The 19031-nt window shown below is 45.8% G+C and overlaps 14 non-coding genes across 14 annotated transcripts; all 14 read left to right on the top strand.

Annotated features, from left to right (window-relative positions):
• Positions 1-216: 216 nt before the first annotated feature.
• On the top strand, positions 217-289 carry TRNAV-CAC (transfer RNA valine (anticodon CAC)). Its single transcript has one exon. It is a non-coding gene; the product is annotated as a tRNA-Val (tRNA).
• Positions 290-844: 555 nt separating this feature from the next.
• Positions 845-917, top strand: TRNAV-AAC (transfer RNA valine (anticodon AAC)). Its single transcript has one exon. It is a non-coding gene; the product is annotated as a tRNA-Val (tRNA).
• Positions 918-1656: 739 nt separating this feature from the next.
• TRNAV-AAC (transfer RNA valine (anticodon AAC)) lies at positions 1657-1729 on the top strand. The gene has a single exon. It is a non-coding gene; the product is annotated as a tRNA-Val (tRNA).
• Positions 1730-1840: 111 nt separating this feature from the next.
• TRNAV-CAC (transfer RNA valine (anticodon CAC)) lies at positions 1841-1913 on the top strand. The gene has a single exon. It is a non-coding gene; the product is annotated as a tRNA-Val (tRNA).
• Positions 1914-2652: 739 nt separating this feature from the next.
• TRNAV-CAC (transfer RNA valine (anticodon CAC)) lies at positions 2653-2725 on the top strand. The gene has a single exon. It is a non-coding gene; the product is annotated as a tRNA-Val (tRNA).
• Positions 2726-3280: 555 nt separating this feature from the next.
• TRNAV-AAC (transfer RNA valine (anticodon AAC)) lies at positions 3281-3353 on the top strand. The gene has a single exon. It is a non-coding gene; the product is annotated as a tRNA-Val (tRNA).
• A 1735-nt stretch (positions 3354-5088) lies between these two features.
• On the top strand, positions 5089-5161 carry TRNAV-CAC (transfer RNA valine (anticodon CAC)). Its single transcript has one exon. It is a non-coding gene; the product is annotated as a tRNA-Val (tRNA).
• Positions 5162-6712: 1551 nt separating this feature from the next.
• On the top strand, positions 6713-6785 carry TRNAV-CAC (transfer RNA valine (anticodon CAC)). Its single transcript has one exon. It is a non-coding gene; the product is annotated as a tRNA-Val (tRNA).
• Positions 6786-10588: 3803 nt separating this feature from the next.
• On the top strand, positions 10589-10661 carry TRNAV-AAC (transfer RNA valine (anticodon AAC)). The gene has a single exon. It is a non-coding gene; the product is annotated as a tRNA-Val (tRNA).
• A 2363-nt stretch (positions 10662-13024) lies between these two features.
• TRNAV-AAC (transfer RNA valine (anticodon AAC)) lies at positions 13025-13097 on the top strand. Its single transcript has one exon. It is a non-coding gene; the product is annotated as a tRNA-Val (tRNA).
• A 1735-nt stretch (positions 13098-14832) lies between these two features.
• TRNAV-CAC (transfer RNA valine (anticodon CAC)) lies at positions 14833-14905 on the top strand. Its single transcript has one exon. It is a non-coding gene; the product is annotated as a tRNA-Val (tRNA).
• Positions 14906-16272: 1367 nt separating this feature from the next.
• TRNAV-AAC (transfer RNA valine (anticodon AAC)) lies at positions 16273-16345 on the top strand. The gene has a single exon. It is a non-coding gene; the product is annotated as a tRNA-Val (tRNA).
• Positions 16346-18080: 1735 nt separating this feature from the next.
• Positions 18081-18153, top strand: TRNAV-CAC (transfer RNA valine (anticodon CAC)). Its single transcript has one exon. It is a non-coding gene; the product is annotated as a tRNA-Val (tRNA).
• Positions 18154-18891: 738 nt separating this feature from the next.
• Positions 18892-18964, top strand: TRNAV-CAC (transfer RNA valine (anticodon CAC)). Its single transcript has one exon. It is a non-coding gene; the product is annotated as a tRNA-Val (tRNA).
• The last annotated feature ends 67 nt before the right edge of the window (positions 18965-19031 follow it).

The raw sequence follows: 19031 nt of genomic DNA, 5'->3' as shown, positions 1-19031 counted from the left end.
AGCAACCAACCCGAAAAGTGCTGTCGTGATAGGTTTCTGTAGTGTAGTGGTTATCACGTTCGCCTAACACGCAAAAGTTTCCCGGTTCGAAACTGGGCAGAAACAATTTGAGCGCGCTAGTGCTTTTTGTCAATGTCGCTTTCAGCAGCTCTTTTCACCGATCTTACTTTAGGGTAGACTTTCGGTTTGCAAGGCTCAAACAAACAGCATGAATGGGTTTCTGTAGTGTAGTGGTTATCACGTTCGCCTCACACGCGAAAGGTCCCCGGTTCGAAACCGGGCAGAAACAGTGCTTACCTTTAACTTTTTCACAGTCTGGCAAACTCAAAGCTCTTGCCATGCCTTGCCCCTCTGGCAGCCGTAAGCCAAATCTGCCAATACAAAGCACAGTTTAGGTGCAACAGCTTCAATGTGAGCTCTTTTTCTTCACTGTTTATGAGCTGACCATCGCTGTAAGTGTTTGGTGTTTAGGCAAACTTGTTTTCTGGACCCAAAGGCAATTGGAATGTGGACTTTGGTTCTCCTGCTTAGTCAGCTGAGCTGGAAAACCTGACGACCATTGGCGTATGTTTTCAGCTGACCTGGTGAGAAAAGTGTGTGGAAAAGCTAGAGGTGATATCCATGACTCAGTGTATCTTGCCAGTAATGGCTGTTTTGAGGATGTTATTTGTATCAAGTTAGGCATCCGAGATGGGCTTTCTTCCTTCTTTGCTTCATTACCAAAGAGTATCATTTGCAAGGACGGTAAACTGAACTCAGGTTATCAACCAACCAGAAGCAAATAATAGCTAATACGGTGACCCCAACCTCCGAGCAACCAACCCGAAAAGTGCTGTCATGATAGGTTTCTGTAGTGTAGTGGTTATCACGTTCGCCTAACACGCGAAAGGTCCCCGGTTCGAAACCGGGCAGAAACAATTTGAGCGCGCTAGTGCTTTTTGTCAATGTCGCTTTCAGCAGCTCTTTTCACCGATCTTACTTTAGGGTAGACTTTCGGTTTGCAAGGCTCAGAAAATCGGCATGAATGGGTTTCTGTAGTGTAGTGGTTATCACGTTCGCCTCACACGGGAAAGGTCCCCGGTTCGAAACCGGGCAGAAAAAGTGCTTACCTTTAACTTTTTCACAGTCTGGCAAACTCAAAGCTCTTGCCATGCCTTGCCCCTCTGGCAGCCGTAAGCCAAATCTGCCAATACAAAGCACAGTTTAGGTGCAACACCTTCAATGTGAGCTCTTTTTCTTCACTGTTTATGAGCTGACCATCGCTGTAAGTGTTTGGTGTTTAGGCAAACTTGTTTTCTGGACCCAAAGGCAATTGGAATGTGGACTTTGGTTCTCCTGCTTAGTCAGCTGAGCTGGAAAACCTGACGACCATTGGCGTATGTTTTCAGCTGACCTGGTGAGAAAAGTGTGTGGAAAAGCTAGAGGTGATATCCATGACTCAGTGTATCTTGCCAGTACTGGCTGTTTTGAGGATGTTATTTGTATCAAGTTAGGCATCCGAGATGGGCTTTCTTCCTTCTTTACTTCATTACCAAAGAGTATAATTTGCAAGGACGGTAAACTGAACTCAGGTTATCAACCAACCAGAAGCAAATAATAGCTAATACGGTGACCCCAACCTCCGAGCAACCAATCCGAAAAGTGCTGTCGTGATAGGTTTCTGTAGTGTAGTGGTTATCACGTTCGCCTAACACGCGAAAGGTCCCCGGTTCGAAACCGGGCAGAAACAATTTGAGCGCGCTAGTGCTTTTTGTCAATGTCGCTTTCAGCAGCTCTTTTCACCGATCTTACTTTAGGGTAGACTTTCGGTTTGCAAGGCTCAAAAAAACAGCATGAATGGGTTTCTGTAGTGTAGTGGTTATCACGTTCGCCTCACACGCGAAAGGTCCCCGGTTCGAAACCGGGCAGAAACAGTGCTTACCTTTAACTTTTTCACAGTCTGGCAAACTCAAAGCTCTTGCCATGCCTTGCCCCTCTGGCAGCCGTAAGCCAAATCTGCCAATACAAAGCACAGTTTAGGTGCAACACCTTCAATGTGAGCTCTTTTTCTTCACTGTTTATGAGCTGACCATCGCTGTAAGTGTTTGGTGTTTAGGCAAACTTGTTTTCTGGACCCAAAGGCAATTGGAATGTGGACTTTGGTTCTCCTGCTTAGTCAGCTGAGCTGGAAAACCTGACGACCATTGGCGTATGTTTTCAGCTGACCTGGTGAGAAAAGTGTGTGGAAAAGCTAGAGGTGATATCCATGACTCAGTGTATCTTGCCAGTACTGGCTGTTTTGAGGATGTTATTTGTATCAAGTTAGGCATCCGAGATGGGCTTTCTTCCTTCTTTGCTTCATTACCAAAGAGTATCATTTGCAAGGACGGTAAACTGAACTCAGGTTATCAACCAACCAGAAGCAAATAATAGCTAATACGGTGACCCCAACCTCCGAGCAACCAACCCGAAAAGTGCTGTCGTGATAGGTTTCTGTAGTGTAGTGGTTATCACGTTCGCCTAACACGCAAAAGTTTCCCGGTTCGAAACTGGGCAGAAACAATTTGAGCGCGCTAGTGCTTTTTGTCAATGTCGCTTTCAGCAGCTCTTTTCACCGATCTTACTTTAGGGTAGACTTTCGGTTTGCAAGGCTCAAACAAACAGCATGAATGGGTTTCTGTAGTGTAGTGGTTATCACGTTCGCCTCACACGCGAAAGGTCCCCGGTTCGAAACCGGGCAGAAACAGTGCTTACCTTTAACTTTTTCACAGTCTGGCAAACTCAAAGCTCTTGCCATGCCTTGCCCCTCTGGCAGCCGTAAGCCAAATCTGCCAATACAAAGCACAGTTTAGGTGCAACAGCTTCAATGTGAGCTCTTTTTCTTCACTGTTTATGAGCTGACCATCGCTGTAAGTGTTTGGTGTTTAGGCAAACTTGTTTTCTGGACCCAAAGGCAATTGGAATGTGGACTTTGGTTCTCCTGCTTAGTCAGCTGAGCTAGAAAACCTGACGACCATTGGCGTATGTTTTCAGCTGACCTGGTGAGAAAAGTGTGTGGAAAAGCTAGAGGTGATATCCATGACTCAGTGTATCTTGCCAGTACTGGCTGTTTTGAGGATGTTATTTGTATCAAGTTAGGCATCAGAGATGGGCTTTCTTCCTTCTTTGCTTCATTACCAAAGAGTATCATTTGCAAGGACGGTAAACTGAACTCAGGTTATCAACCAACCAGAAGCAAATAATAGCTAATACGGTGACCCCAACCTCCGAGCAACCAACCCGAAAAGTGCTGTCATGATAGGTTTCTGTAGTGTAGTGGTTATCACGTTCGCCTAACACGCGAAAGGTCCCCGGTTCGAAACCGGGCAGAAACAATTTGAGCGCGCTAGTGCTTTTTGTCAATGTCGCTTTCAGCAGCTCTTTTCACCGATCTTACTTTAGGGTAGACTTTCGGTTTGCAAGGCTCAGAAAATCGGCATGAATGGGTTTCTGTAGTGTAGTGGTTATCACGTTCGCCTCACACGCGAAAGGTCCCCGGTTCGAAACCGGGCAGAAAAAGTGCTTACCTTTAACTTTTTCACAGTCTGGCAAACTCAAAGCTCTTGCCATGCCTTGCCCCTCTGGCAGCCGTAAGCCAAATCTGCCAATACAAAGCACAGTTTAGGTGCAACACCTTCAATGTGAGCTCTTTTTCTTCACTGTTTATGAGCTGACCATCGCTGTAAGTGTTTGGTGTTTAGGCAAACTTGTTTTCTGGACCCAAAGGCAATTGGAATGTGGACTTTGGTTCTCCTGCTTAGTCAGCTGAGCTGGAAAACCTGACGACCATTGGCGTATGTTTTCAGCTGACCTGGTGAGAAAAGTGTGTGGAAAAGCTAGAGGTGATATCCATGACTCAGTGTATCTTGCCAGTACTGGCTGTTTTGAGGATGTTATTTGTATCAAGTTAGGCATCCGAGATGGGCTTTCTTCCTTCTTTGCTTCATTACCAAAGAGTATCATTTGCAAGGACGGTAAACTGAACTCAGGTTATCAACCAACCAGAAGCAAATAATAGCTAATACGGTGACCCCAACCTCCGAGCAACCAACCCGAAAAGTGCTGTCGTGATAGGTTTCTGTAGTGTAGTGGTTATCACGTTCGCCTAACACGCGAAAGGTCCTCGGTTCGAAACCGGGCAGAAACAATTTGAGCGCGCTAGTGCTTTTTGTCAATGTCGCTTTCAGCAGCTCTTTTCACCGATCTTACTTTAGGGTAGACTTTCGGTTTGCAAGGCTCAAAAAAACAGCATGAATGGGTTTCTGTAGTGTAGTGGTTATCACATTCGCCTCACACGCGAAAGGTCCCTGGTTCGAAACCGGGCAGAAACAGTGCTTACCTTTAACTTTTTCACAGTCTGGCAAACTCAAAGCTCTTGCCATGCCTTGCCCCTCTAGCAGCCGTAAGCCAAATCTGCCAATACAAAGCATAGTTTAGGTGCAACACCTTCAATGTGAGCTCTTTTTCTTCACTGTTTATGAGCTGACCATCGCTGTAAGTGTTTGGTGTTTAGGCAAACTTGTTTTCTGGACCCAAAGGCAATTGGAATGTGGACTTTGGTTCTCCTGCTTAGTCAGCTGAGCTGGAAAACCTGACGACCATTGGCGTATGTTTTCAGCTGACCTGGTGAGAAAAGTGTGTGGAAAAGCTAGAGGTGATATCCATGACTCAGTGTATCTTGCCAGTACTGGCTGTTTTGAGGATGTTATTTGTATCAAGTTAGGCATCCGAGATGGGCTTTCTTCCTTCTTTGCTTCATTACCAAAGAGTATCATTTGCAAGGACGGTAAACTGAACTCAGGTTATCAACCAACCAGAAGCAAATAATAGCTAATACGGTGACCCCAACCTCCGAGCAACCAACCCGAAAAGTGCTGTCGTGATAGGTTTCTGTAGTGTAGTGGTTATCACGTTCGCCTAACACGCGAAAGGTCCTCGGTTCGAAACCGGGCAGAAACAATTTGAGCGCGCTAGTGCTTTTTGTCAATGTCGCTTTCAGCAGCTCTTTTCACCGATCTTACTTTAGGGTAGACTTTCGGTTTGCAAGGCTCAAAAAAACAGCATGAATGGGTTTCTGTAGTGTAGTGGTTATCACGTTCGCCTCACACGCGAAAGGTCCCCGGTTCGAAACCGGGCAGAAACAGTGCTTACCTTTAACTTTTTCACAGTCTGGCAAACTCAAAGCTCTTGCCATGCCTTGCCCCTCTGGCAGCCGTAAGCCAAATCTGCCAATACAAAGCACAGTTTAGGTGCAACACCTTCAATGTGAGCTCTTTTTCTTCACTGTTTATGAGCTGACCATCGCTGTAAGTGTTTGGTGTTTAGGCAAACTTGTTTTCTGGACCCAAAGGCAATTGGAATGTGGACTTTGGTTCTCCTGCTTAGTCAGCTGAGCTGGAAAACCTGACGACCATTGGCGTATGTTTTCAGCTGACCTGGTGAGAAAAGTGTGTGGAAAAGCTAGAGGTGATATCCATGACTCAGTGTATCTTGCCAGTACTGGCTGTTTTGAGGATGTTATTTGTATCAAGTTAGGCATCCGAGATGGGCTTTCTTCCTTCTTTGCTTCATTACCAAAGAGTATCATTTGCAAGGACGGTAAACTGAACTCAGGTTATCAACCAACCAGAAGCAAATAATAGCTAATACGGTGACCCCAACCTCCGAGCAACCAACCCGAAAAGCGCTGTCGTGATAGGTTTCTGTAGTGTAGTGGTTATCATGTTCGCCTAACACGCGAAAGGTCCCCGGTTCGAAACCGGGCAGAAACAATTTGAGCGCGCTAGTGCTTTTTGTCAATGTCGCTTTCAGCAGCTCTTTTCACCGATCTTACTTTAGGGTAGACTTTCAGTTTGCAAGGCTCAAAAAAACAGCATGAATGGGTTTCTGTAGTGTAGTGGTTATCACATTCGCCTCACACGCGAAAGGTCCCTGGTTCGAAACCGGGCAGAAACAGTGCTTACCTTTAACTTTTTCACAGTCTGGCAAACTCAAAGCTCTTGCCATGCCTTGCCCCTCTAGCAGCCGTAAGCCAAATCTGCCAATACAAAGCATAGTTTAGGTGCAACACCTTCAATGTGAGCTCTTTTTCTTCACTGTTTATGAGCTGACCATCGCTGTAAGTGTTTGGTGTTTAGGCAAACTTGTTTTCTGGACCCAAAGGCAATTGGAATGTGGACTTTGGTTCTCCTGCTTAGTCAGCTGAGCTGGAAAACCTGACGACCATTGGCGTATGTTTTCAGCTGACCTGGTGAGAAAAGTGTGTGGAAAAGCTAGAGGTGATATCCATGACTCAGTGTATCTTGCCAGTACTGGCTGTTTTGAGGATGTTATTTGTATCAAGTTAGGCATCCGAGATGGGCTTTCTTCCTTCTTTGCTTCATTACCAAAGAGTATCATTTGCAAGGACGGTAAACTGAACTCAGGTTATCAACCAACCAGAAGCAAATAATAGCTAATACGGTGACCCCAACCTCCGAGCAACCAACCCGAAAAGTGCTGTCGTGATAGGTTTCTGTAGTGTAGTGGTTATCACGTTCGCCTAACACGCGAAAGGTCCTCGGTTCGAAACCGGGCAGAAACAATTTGAGCGCGCTAGTGCTTTTTGTCAATGTCGCTTTCAGCAGCTCTTTTCACCGATCTTACTTTAGGGTAGACTTTCGGTTTGCAAGGCTCAAAAAAACAGCATGAATGGGTTTCTGTAGTGTAGTGGTTATCACGTTCGCCTCACACGCGAAAGGTCCCCGGTTCGAAACCGGGCAGAAACAGTGCTTACCTTTAACTTTTTCACAGTCTGGCAAACTCAAAGCTCTTGCCATGCCTTGCCCCTCTGGCAGCCGTAAGCCAAATCTGCCAATACAAAGCACAGTTTAGGTGCAACACCTTCAATGTGAGCTCTTTTTCTTCACTGTTTATGAGCTGACCATCGCTGTAAGTGTTTGGTGTTTAGGCAAACTTGTTTTCTGGACCCAAAGGCAATTGGAATGTGGACTTTGGTTCTCCTGCTTAGTCAGCTGAGCTGGAAAACCTGACGACCATTGGCGTATGTTTTCAGCTGACCTGGTGAGAAAAGTGTGTGGAAAAGCTAGAGGTGATATCCATGACTCAGTGTATCTTGCCAGTACTGGCTGTTTTGAGGATGTTATTTGTATCAAGTTAGGCATCCGAGATGGGCTTTCTTCCTTCTTAGCTTCATTACCAAAGAGTATCATTTGCAAGGACGGTAAACTGAACTCAGGTTATCAACCAACCAGAAGCAAATAATAGCTAATACGGTGACCCCAACCTCCGAGCAACCAACCCGAAAAGTGCTGTCGTGATAGGTTTCTGTAGTGTAGTGGTTATCACGTTCGCCTAACACGCGAAAGGTCCTCGGTTCGAAACCGGGCAGAAACAATTTGAGCGCGCTAGTGCTTTTTGTCAATGTCGCTTTCAGCAGCTCTTTTCACCGATCTTACTTTAGGGTAGACTTTCGGTTTGCAAGGCTCACAAAAACAGCATGAATGGGTTTCTGTAGTGTAGTGGTTATCATGTTCGCCTCACACGCGAAAGGTCCCTGGTTCGAAACCGGGCAGAAACAGTGCTTACCTTTAACTTTTTCACAGTCTGGCAAACTCAAAGCTCTTGCCATGCCTTGCCCCTCTGGCAGCCGTAAGCCAAATCTGCCAATACAAAGCATAGTTTAGGTGCAACACCTTCAATGTGAGCTCTTTTTCTTCACTGTTTATGAGCTGACCATCGCTGTAAGTGTTTGGTGTTTAGGCAAACTTGTTTTCTGGACCCAAAGGCAATTGGAATGTGGACTTTGGTTCTCCTGCTTAGTCAGCTGAGCTGGAAAACCTGACGACCATTGGCGTATGTTTTCAGCTGACCTGGTGAGAAAAGTGTGTGGAAAAGCTAGAGGTGATATCCATGACTCAGTGTATCTTGCCAGTACTGGCTGTTTTGAGGATGTTATTTGTATCAAGTTAGGCATCCGAGATGGGCTTTCTTCCTTCTTTGCTTCATTACCAAAGAGTATCATTTGCAAGGACGGTAAACTGAACTCAGGTTATCAACCAACCAGAAGCAAATAATAGCTAATACGGTGACCCCAACCTCCGAGCAACCAACCCGAAAAGTGTTGTCGTGATAGGTTTCTGTAGTGTAGTGGTTATCACGTTCGCCTAACACGCGAAAGGTCCTCGGTTCGAAACCGGGCAGAAACAATTTGAGCGCGCTAGTGTTTTTTGTCAATGTCGCTTTCAGCAGCTCTTTTCACCGATCTTACTTTAGGGTAGACTTTCGGTTTGCAAGGCTCAAAAAAACAGCATGAATGGGTTTCTGTAGTGTAGTGGTTATCACGTTCGCCTCACACGCGAAAGGTCCCTGGTTCGAAACCGGGCAGAAACAGTGCTTACCTTTAACTTTTTCACAGTCTGGCAAACTCAAAGCTCTTGCCATGCCTTGCCCCTCTAGCAGCCGTAAGCCAAATCTGCCAATACAAAGCATAGTTTAGGTGCAACACCTTCAATGTGAGCTCTTTTTCTTCACTGTTTATGAGCTGACCATCGCTGTAAGTGTTTGGTGTTTAGGCAAACTTGTTTTCTGGACCCAAAGGCAATTGGAATGTGGACTTTGGTTCTCCTGCTTAGTCAGCTGAGCTGGAAAACCTGACGACCATTGGCGCATGTTTTCAGCTGACCTGGTGAGAAAAGTGTGTGGAAAAGCTAGAGGTGATATCCATGACTCAGTGTATCTTGCCAGTACTGGCTGTTTTGAGGATGTTATTTGTATCAAGTTAGGCATCCGAGATGGGCTTTCTTCCTTCTTTGCTTCATTACCAAAGAGTATCATTTGCAAGGACGGTAAACTGAACTCAGGTTATCAACCAACCAGAAGCAAATAATAGCTAATACGGTGACCCCAACCTCCGAGCAACCAACCCGAAAAGTGCTGTCGTGATAGGTTTCTGTAGTGTAGTGGTTATCACGTTCGCCTAACACGCGAAAGGTCCTCGGTTCGAAACCGGGCAGAAACAATTTGAGCGCGCTAGTGCTTTTTGTCAATGTCGCTTTCAGCAGCTCTTTTCACCGATCTTACTTTAGGGTAGACTTTCGGTTTGCAAGGCTCAAAAGAACAGCATGAATGGGTTTCTGTAGTGTAGTGGTTATCACGTTCGCCTCACACGCGAAAGGTCCCTGGTTCGAAACCGGGCAGAAACAGTGCTTACCTTTAACTTTTTCACAGTCTGGCAAACTCAAAGCTCTTGCCATGCCTTCCCCCTCTGGCAGCCGTAAGCCAAATCTGCCAATACAAAGCATAGTTTAGGTGCAACACCTTCAATGTGAGCTCTTTTTCTTCACTGTTTATGAGCTGACCATCGCTGTAAGTGTTTGGTGTTTAGGCAAACTTGTTTTCTGGACCCAAAGGCAATTGGAATGTGGACTTTGGTTCTCCTGCTTAGTCAGCTGAGCTGGAAAACCTGACGACCATTGGCGTATGTTTTCAGCTGACCTGGTGAGAAAAGTGTGTGGAAAAGCTAGAGGTGATATCCATGACTCAGTGTATCTTGCCAGTACTGGCTGTTTTGAGGATGTTATTTGTATCAAGTTAGGCATCCGAGATGGGCTTTCTTCCTTCTTTGCTTCATTACCAAAGAGTATCATTTGCAAGGACGGTAAACTGAACTCAGGTTATCAACCAACCAGAAGCAAATAATAGCTAATACGGTGACCCCAACCTCCGAGCAACCAACCCGAAAAGTGCTGTCGTGATAGGTTTCTGTAGTGTAGTGGTTATCACGTTCGCCTAACATGCGAAAGGTCCCCGGTTCGAAACCGGGCAGAAACAATTTGAGCGCGCTAGTGCTTTTTGTCAATGTCGCTTTCAGCAGCTCTTTTCACCGATCTTACTTTAGGGTAGACTTTCGGTTTGCAAGGCTCAAAAACACAGCATGAATGGGTTTCTGTAGTGTAGTGGTTATCACGTTTGCCTCACACGCGAAAGGTCCCCGGTTCGAAACCGGGCAGAAACAGTGCTTACCTTTAACTTTTTCACAGTCTGGCAAACTCAAAGCTCTTGCCATGCCTTGCCCCTCTGGCAGCCGTAAGCCAAATCTGCCAATACAAAGCATAGTTTAGGTGCAACACCTTCAATGTGAGCTCTTTTTCTTCACTGTTTATGAGCTGACCATCGCTGTAAGTGTTTGGTGTTTAGGCAAACTTGTTTTCTGGACCCAAAGGCAATTGGAATGTGGACTTTGGTTCTCCTGCTTAGTCAGCTGAGCTGGAAAACCTGATGACCATTGGCGTATGTTTTCGGCTGACCTGGTGAGAAAAGTGTGTGGAAAAGCTAGAGGTGATATCCATGACTCAGTGTATCTTGCCAGTACTGGCTGTTTTGAGGATGTTATTTGTATCAAGTTAGGCATCCGAGATGGGCTTTCTTCCTTCTTTGCTTCATTACCAAAGAGTATCATTTGCAAGGACGGTAAACTGAACTCAGGTTATCAACCAACCAGAAGCAAATAATAGCTAATACGGTGACCCCAACCTCCGAGGAACCAACCCGAAAAGTGCTGTCGTGATAGGTTTCTGTAGTGTAGTGGTTATCACGTTCGCCTAACACGCGAAAGGTCCCCGGTTCGAAACCGGGCAGAAACAATTTGAGCGCGCTAGTGCTTTTTGTCAATGTCGCTTTCAGCAGCTCTTTTCACCGATCTTACTTTAGGGTAGACTTTCGGTTTGCAAGGCTCAAAAAAACAGCATGAATGGGTTTCTGTAGTGTAGTGGTTATCACGTTCGCCTCACACGCGAAAGGTCCCCGGTTCGAAACCAGGCAGAAACAGTGCTTACCTTTAACTTTTTCACAGTCTGGCAAACTCAAAGCTCTTGCCATGCCTTGCCCCTCTGGCAGCCGTAAGCCAAATCTGCCAATACAAAGCATAGTTTAGGTGCAACACCTTCAATGTGAGCTCTTTTTCTTCACTGTTTATGAGCTGACCATCGCTGTAAGTGTTTGGTGTTTAGGCAAACTTGTTTTCTGGACCCAAAGGCAATTGGAATGTGGACTTTGGTTCTCCTGCTTAGTCAGCTGAGCTGGAAAACCTGACGACCATTGGCGCATGTTTTCAGCTGACCTGGTGAGAAAAGTGTGTGGAAAAGCTAGAGGTGATATCCATGACTCAGTGTATCTTGCCAGTACTGGCTGTTTTGAGGATGTTATTTGTATCAAGTTAGGCATCCGAGATGGGCTTTCTTCCTTCTTTGCTTCATTACCAAAGAGTATCATTTGCAAGGACGGTAAACTGAACTCAGGTTATCAACCAACCAGAAGCAAATAATAGCTAATACGGTGACCCCAACCTCCGAGCAACCAACCCGAAAAGTGCTGTCGTGATAGGTTTCTGTAGTGTAGTGGTTATCACGTTCGCCTAACACGCGAAAGGTCCTCGGTTCGAAACCGGGCAGAAACAATTTGAGCGCGCTAGTGCTTTTTGTCAATGTCGCTTTCAGCAGCTCTTTTCACCGATCTTACTTTAGGGTAGACTTTCGGTTTGCAAGGCTCAAAAGAACAGCATGAATGGGTTTCTGTAGTGTAGTGGTTATCACGTTCGCCTCACACGCGAAAGGTCCCTGGTTCGAAACCGGGCAGAAACAGTGCTTACCTTTAACTTTTTCACAGTCTGGCAAACTCAAAGCTCTTGCCATGCCTTCCCCCTCTGGCAGCCGTAAGCCAAATCTGCCAATACAAAGCATAGTTTAGGTGCAACACCTTCAATGTGAGCTCTTTTTCTTCACTGTTTATGAGCTGACCATCGCTGTAAGTGTTTGGTGTTTAGGCAAACTTGTTTTCTGGACCCAAAGGCAATTGGAATGTGGACTTTGGTTCTCCTGCTTAGTCAGCTGAGCTGGAAAACCTGACGACCATTGGCGTATGTTTTCAGCTGACCTGGTGAGAAAAGTGTGTGGAAAAGCTAGAGGTGATATCCATGACTCAGTGTATCTTGCCAGTACTGGCTGTTTTGAGGATGTTATTTGTATCAAGTTAGGCATCCGAGATGGGCTTTCTTCCTTCTTTGCTTCATTACCAAAGAGTATCATTTGCAAGGACGGTAAACTGAACTCAGGTTATCAACCAACCAGAAGCAAATAATAGCTAATACGGTGACCCCAACCTCCGAGCAACCAACCCGAAAAGTGCTGTCGTGATAGGTTTCTGTAGTGTAGTGGTTATCACGTTCGCCTAACATGCGAAAGGTCCCCGGTTCGAAACCGGGCAGAAACAATTTGAGCGCGCTAGTGCTTTTTGTCAATGTCGCTTTCAGCAGCTCTTTTCACCGATCTTACTTTAGGGTAGACTTTCGGTTTGCAAGGCTCAAAAACACAGCATGAATGGGTTTCTGTAGTGTAGTGGTTATCACGTTTGCCTCACACGCGAAAGGTCCCCGGTTCGAAACCGGGCAGAAACAGTGCTTACCTTTAACTTTTTCACAGTCTGGCAAACTCAAAGCTCTTGCCATGCCTTGCCCCTCTGGCAGCCGTAAGCCAAATCTGCCAATACAAAGCATAGTTTAGGTGCAACACCTTCAATGTGAGCTCTTTTTCTTCACTGTTTATGAGCTGACCATCGCTGTAAGTGTTTGGTGTTTAGGCAAACTTGTTTTCTGGACCCAAAGGCAATTGGAATGTGGACTTTGGTTCTCCTGCTTAGTCAGCTGAGCTGGAAAACCTGACGACCATTGGCGTATGTTTTCGGCTGACCTGGTGAGAAAAGTGTGTGGAAAAGCTAGAGGTGATATCCATGACTCAGTGTATCTTGCCAGTACTGGCTGTTTTGAGGATGTTATTTGTATCAAGTTAGGCATCCGAGATGGGCTTTCTTCCTTCTTTGCTTCATTACCAAAGAGTATCATTTGCAAGGACGGTAAACTGAACTCAGGTTATCAACCAACCAGAAGCAAATAATAGCTAATACGGTGACCCCAACCTCCGAGGAACCAACCCGAAAAGTGCTGTCGTGATAGGTTTCTGTAGTGTAGTGGTTATCACGTTCGCCTAACACGCGAAAGGTCCCCGGTTCGAAACCGGGCAGAAACAATTTGAGCGCGCTAGTGCTTTTTGTCAATGTCGCTTTCAGCAGCTCTTTTCACCGATCTTACTTTAGGGTAGACTTTCGGTTTGCAAGGCTCAAAAAAACAGCATGAATGGGTTTCTGTAGTGTAGTGGTTATCACGTTCGCCTCACACGCGAAAGGTCCCCGGTTCGAAACCAGGCAGAAACAGTGCTTACCTTTAACTTTTTCACAGTCTGGCAAACTCAAAGCTCTTGCCATGCCTTGCCCCTCTGGCAGCCGTAAGCCAAATCTGCCAATACAAAGCATAGTTTAGGTGCAACACCTTCAATGTGAGCTCTTTTTCTTCACTGTTTATGAGCTGACCATCGCTGTAAGTGTTTGGTGTTTAGGCAAACTTGTTTTCTGGACCCAAAGGCAATTGGAATGTGGACTTTGGTTCTCCTGCTTAGTCAGCTGAGCTGGAAAACCTGACGACCATTGGCGTATGTTTTCAGCTGACCTGGTGAGAAAAGTGTGTGGAAAAGCTAGAGGTGATATCCATGACTCAGTGTATCTTGCCAGTACTGGCTGTTTTGAGGATGTTATTTGTATCAAGTTAGGCATCCGAGATGGGCTTTCTTCCTTCTTTGCTTCATTACCAAAGAGTATCATTTGCAAGGACGGTAAACTGAACTCAGGTTATCAACCAACCAGAAGCAAATAATAGCTAATACGGTGACCCCAACCTCCGAGCAACCAACCCGAAAAGTGCTGTCGTGATAGGTTTCTGTAGTGTAGTGGTTATCACGTTCGCCTAACATGCGAAAGGTCCCCGGTTCGAAACCGGGCAGAAACAATTTGAGCGCGCTAGTGCTTTTTGTCAATGTCGCTTTCAGCAGCTCTTTTCACCGATCTTACTTTAGGGTAGACTTTCGGTTTGCAAGGCTCAAAAAAACAGCATGAATGGGTTTCTGTAGTGTAGTGGTTATCACGTTCGCCTCACACGCGAAAGGTCCCTGGTTCGAAACCGGGCAGAAACAGTGCTTACCTTTAACTTTTTCACAGTCTGGCAAACTCAAAGCTCTTGCCATGCCTTGCCCCTCTGGCAGCCGTAAGCCAAATCTGCCAATACAAAGCATAGTTTAGGTGCAACACCTTCAATGTGAGCTCTTTTTCTTCACTGTTTATGAGCTGACCATCGCTGTAAGTGTTTGGTGTTTAGGCAAACTTGTTTTCTGGACCCAAAGGCAATTGGAATGTGGACTTTGGTTCTCCTGCTTAGTCAGCTGAGCTGGAAAACCTGACGACCATTGGCGTATGTTTTCAGCTGACCTGGTGAGAAAAGTGTGTGGAAAAGCTAGAGGTGATATCCATGACTCAGTGTATCTTGCCAGTACTGGCTGTTTTGAGGATGTTATTTGTATCAAGTTAGGCATCCGAGATGGGCTTTCTTCCTTCTTTGCTTCATTACCAAAGAGTATCATTTGCAAGGACGGTAAACTGAACTCAGGTTATCAACCAACCAGAAGCAAATAATAGCTAATACGGTGACCCCAACCTCCGAGCAACCAACCCGAAAAGTGCTGTCGTGATAGGTTTCTGTAGTGTAGTGGTTATCACGTTCGCCTAACATGCGAAAGGTCCCCGGTTCGAAACCGGGCAGAAACAATTTGAGCGCGCTAGTGCTTTTTGTCAATGTCGCTTTCAGCAGCTCTTTTCACCGATCTTACTTTAGGGTAGACTTTCGGTTTGCAAGGCTCAAAAAAACAGCATGAATGGGTTTCTGTAGTGTAGTGGTTATCACGTTCGCCTCACACGCGAAAGGTCCCCGGTTCGAAACCGGGCAGAAACAGTGCTTACTATTAACTTTTTCACAGTCTGGCAAACTCAAAGCTCTTGCCATGCCTTGCCCCTCTGGCAGCCGTAAGCCAAATCTGCCAATACAAAGCACAGTTTAGGTGCAACACCTTCAATGTGAGCTCTTTTTCTTCACTGTTTATGAGCTGACCATCGCTGTAAGTGTTTGGTGTTTAGGCAAACTTGTTTTCTGGACCCAAAGGCAATTGGAATGTGGACTTTGGTTCTCCTGCTTAGTCAGCTGAGCTGGAAAACCTGACGACCATTGGCGTATGTTTTCAGCTGACCTGGTGAGAAAAGTGTGTGGAAAAGCTAGAGGTGATATCCATGACTCAGTGTATCTTGCCAGTACTGGCTGTTTTGAGGATGTTATTTGTATCAAGTTAGGCATCCGAGATGGGCTTTCTTCCTTCTTTGCTTCATTACCAAAGAGTATCATTTGCAAGGACGGTAAACTGAACTCAGGTTATCAACCAACCAGAAGCAAATAATAGCTAATACGGTGACCCCAATCTCCGAGCAACCAACCCGAAAAGTGCTGTCGTGATTGGTTTCTGTAGTGTAGTGGTTATCACGTTCGCCTAACATGCGAAAGGTCCCCGGTTCGAAACCGGGCAGAAACAATTTGAGCGCGCTAGTGCTTTTTGTCAATGTCGCTTTCAGCAGCTCTTTTCACCGATCTTACTTTAGGGTAGACTTTCGGTTTGCAAGGCTCAAAAACACAGCATGAATGGGTTTCTGTAGTGTAGTGGTTATCACGTTTGCCTCACACGCGAAAGGTCCCCGGTTCGAAACCGGGCAGAAACAGTGCTTACCTTTAACTTTTTCACAGTCTGGCAAACTCAAAGCTCTTGCCATGCCTTGCCCCTCTGGCAGCCGTAAGCCAAATCTGCCAATACAAAGCATAGTTTAGGTGCAACACCTTCAATGTGAGCTCTTTTTCTTCACTGTTTATGAGCTGACCATCGCTGTAAGTGTTTGGTGTTTAGGCAAACTTGTTTTCTGGACCCAAAGGCAATTGGAATGTGGACTTTGGTTCTCCTGCTTAGTCAGCTGAGCTGGAAAACCTGACGACCATTGGCGTATGTTTTCGGCTGACCTGGTGAGAAAAGTGTGTGGAAAAGCTAGAGGTGATATCCATGACTCAGTGTATCTTGCCAGTACTGGCTGTTTTGAGGATGTTATTTGTATCAAGTTAGGCATCCGAGATGGGCTTTCTTCCTTCTTTGCTTCATTACCAAAGAGTATCATTTGCAAGGACGGTAAACTGAACTCAGGTTATCAACCAACCAGAAGCAAATAATAGCTAATACGGTGACCCCAACCTCCGAGGAACCAACCCGAAAAGTGCTGTCGTGATAGGTTTCTGTAGTGTAGTGGTTATCACGTTCGCCTAACACGCGAAAGGTCCCCGGTTCGAAACCGGGCAGAAACAATTTGAGCGCGCTAGTGCTTTTTGTCAATGTCGCTTTCAGCAGCTCTTTTCACCGATCTTACTTTAGGGTAGACTTTCGGTTTGCAAGGCTCAAAAAAACAGCATGAATGGGTTTCTGTAGTGTAGTGGTTATCACGTTCGCCTCACACGCGAAAGGTCCCCGGTTCGAAACCAGGCAGAAACAGTGCTTACCTTTAACTTTTTCACAGTCTGGCAAACTCAAAGCTCTTGCCATGCCTTGCCCCTCTGGCAGCCGTAAGCCAAATCTGCCAATACAAAGCATAGTTTAGGTGCAACACCTTCAATGTGAGCTCTTTTTCTTCACTGTTTATGAGCTGACCATCGCTGTAAGTGTTTGGTGTTTAGGCAAACTTGTTTTCTGGACCCAAAGGCAATTGGAATGTGGACTTTGGTTCTCCTGCTTAGTCAGCTGAGCTGGAAAACCTGACGACCATTGGCGTATGTTTTCAGCTGACCTGGTGAGAAAAGTGTGTGGAAAAGCTAGAGGTGATATCCATGACTCAGTGTATCTTGCCAGTACTGGCTGTTTTGAGGATGTTATTTGTATCAAGTTAGGCATCCGAGATGGGCTTTCTTCCTTCTTTGCTTCATTACCAAAGAGTATCATTTGCAAGGACGGTAAACTGAACTCAGGTTATCAACCAACCAGAAGCAAATAATAGCTAATACGGTGACCCCAACCTCCGAGCAACCAACCCGAAAAGTGCTGTCGTGATAGGTTTCTGTAGTGTAGTGGTTATCACGTTCGCCTAACATGCGAAAGGTCCCCGGTTCGAAACCGGGCAGAAACAATTTGAGCGCGCTAGTGCTTTTTGTCAATGTCGCTTTCAGCAGCTCTTTTCACCGATCTTACTTTAGGGTAGACTTTCGGTTTGCAAGGCTCAAAAAAACAGCATGAATGGGTTTCTGTAGTGTAGTGGTTATCACGTTCGCCTCACACGCGAAAGGTCCCTGGTTCGAAACCGGGCAGAAACAGTGCTTACCTTTAACTTTTTCACAGTCTGGCAAACTCAAAGCTCTTGCCATGCCTTGCCCCTCTGGCAGCCGTAAGCCAAATCTGCCAATACAAAGCATAGTTTAGGTGCAACACCTTCAATGTGAGCTCTTTTTCTTCACTGTTTATGAGCTGACCATCGCTGTAAGTGTTTGGTGTTTAGGCAAACTTGTTTTCTGGACCCAAAGGCAATTGGAATGTGGACTTTGGTTCTCCTGCTTAGTCAGCTGAGCTGGAAAACCTGACGACCATTGGCGTATGTTTTCAGCTGACCTGGTGAGAAAAGTGTGTGGAAAAGCTAGAGGTGATATCCATGACTCAGTGTATCTTGCCAGTACTGGCTGTTTTGAGGATGTTATTTGTATCAAGTTAGGCATCCGAGATGGGCTTTCTTCCTTCTTTGCTTCATTACCAAAGAGTATCATTTGCAAGGACGGTAAACTGAACTCAGGTTATCAACCAACCAGAAGCAAATAATAGCTAATACGGTGACCCCAACCTCCGAGCAACCAACCCGAAAAGTGCTGTCGTGATAGGTTTCTGTAGTGTAGTGGTTATCACGTTCGCCTAACATGCGAAAGGTCCCCGGTTCGAAACCGGGCAGAAACAATTTGAGCGCGCTAGTGCTTTTTGTCAATGTCGCTTTCAGCAGCTCTTTTCACCGATCTTACTTTAGGGTAGACTTTCGGTTTGCAAGGCTCAAAAAAACAGCATGAATGGGTTTCTGTAGTGTAGTGGTTATCACGTTCGCCTCACACGCGAAAGGTCCCCGGTTCGAAACCGGGCAGAAACAGTGCTTACTATTAACTTTTTCACAGTCTGGCAAACTCAAAGCTCTTGCCATGCCTTGCCCCTCTGGCAGCCGTAAGCCAAATCTGCCAATACAAAGCACAGTTTAGGTGCAACACCTTCAATGTGAGCTCTTTTTCTTCACTGTTTATGAGCTGACCATCGCTGTAAGTGTTTGGTGTTTAGGCAAACTTGTTTTCTGGACCCAAAGGCAATTGGAATGTGGACTTTGGTTCTCCTGCTTAGTCAGCTGAGCTGGAAAACCTGACGACCATTGGCGTATGTTTTCAGCTGACCTGGTGAGAAAAGTGTGTGGAAAAGCTAGAGGTGATATCCATGACTCAGTGTATCTTGCCAGTACTGGCTGTTTTGAGATGTTATTTGTATCAAGTTAGGCATCCGAGATGGGCTTTCTTCCTTCTTTGCTTCATTACCAAAGAGTATCATTTGCAAGGACGGTAAACTGAACTCAGGTTATCAACCAACCAGAAGCAAATAATAGCTAATACGGTGACCCCAACCTCCGAGCAACCAACCCGAAAAGTGCTGTCGTGATAGGTTTCTGTAGTGTAGTGGTTATCACGTTCGCCTAACATGCGAAAGGTCCCCGGTTCGAAACCGGGCAGAAACAATTTGAGCGCGCTAGTGCTTTTTGTCAATGTCGCTTTCAGCAGCTCTTTTCACCGATCTTACTTTAGGGTAGACTTTCGGTTTGCAAGGCTCAAAAAAACAGCATGAATGGGTTTCTGTAGTGTAGTGGTTATCACGTTCGCCTCACACGCGAAAGGTCCCCGGTTCGAAACCGGGCAGAAACAGTGCTTACTATTAACTTTTTCACAGTCTGGCAAACTCAAAGCTCTTGCCATGCCTTGCCCCTCTGGC

Source organism: Lithobates pipiens, unplaced genomic scaffold, assembly GCF_037356315.1.
Source record: "Lithobates pipiens isolate NorthernLeopardFrog02 unplaced genomic scaffold, aLitPip1_a1.2 Scaffold_8, whole genome shotgun sequence".
Taxonomy (NCBI): domain Eukaryota; kingdom Metazoa; phylum Chordata; class Amphibia; order Anura; family Ranidae; genus Lithobates; species Lithobates pipiens.
Note: the sequence above shows the minus strand (reverse complement) of the source record. Positions and strands in the feature narration are given on the sequence as shown.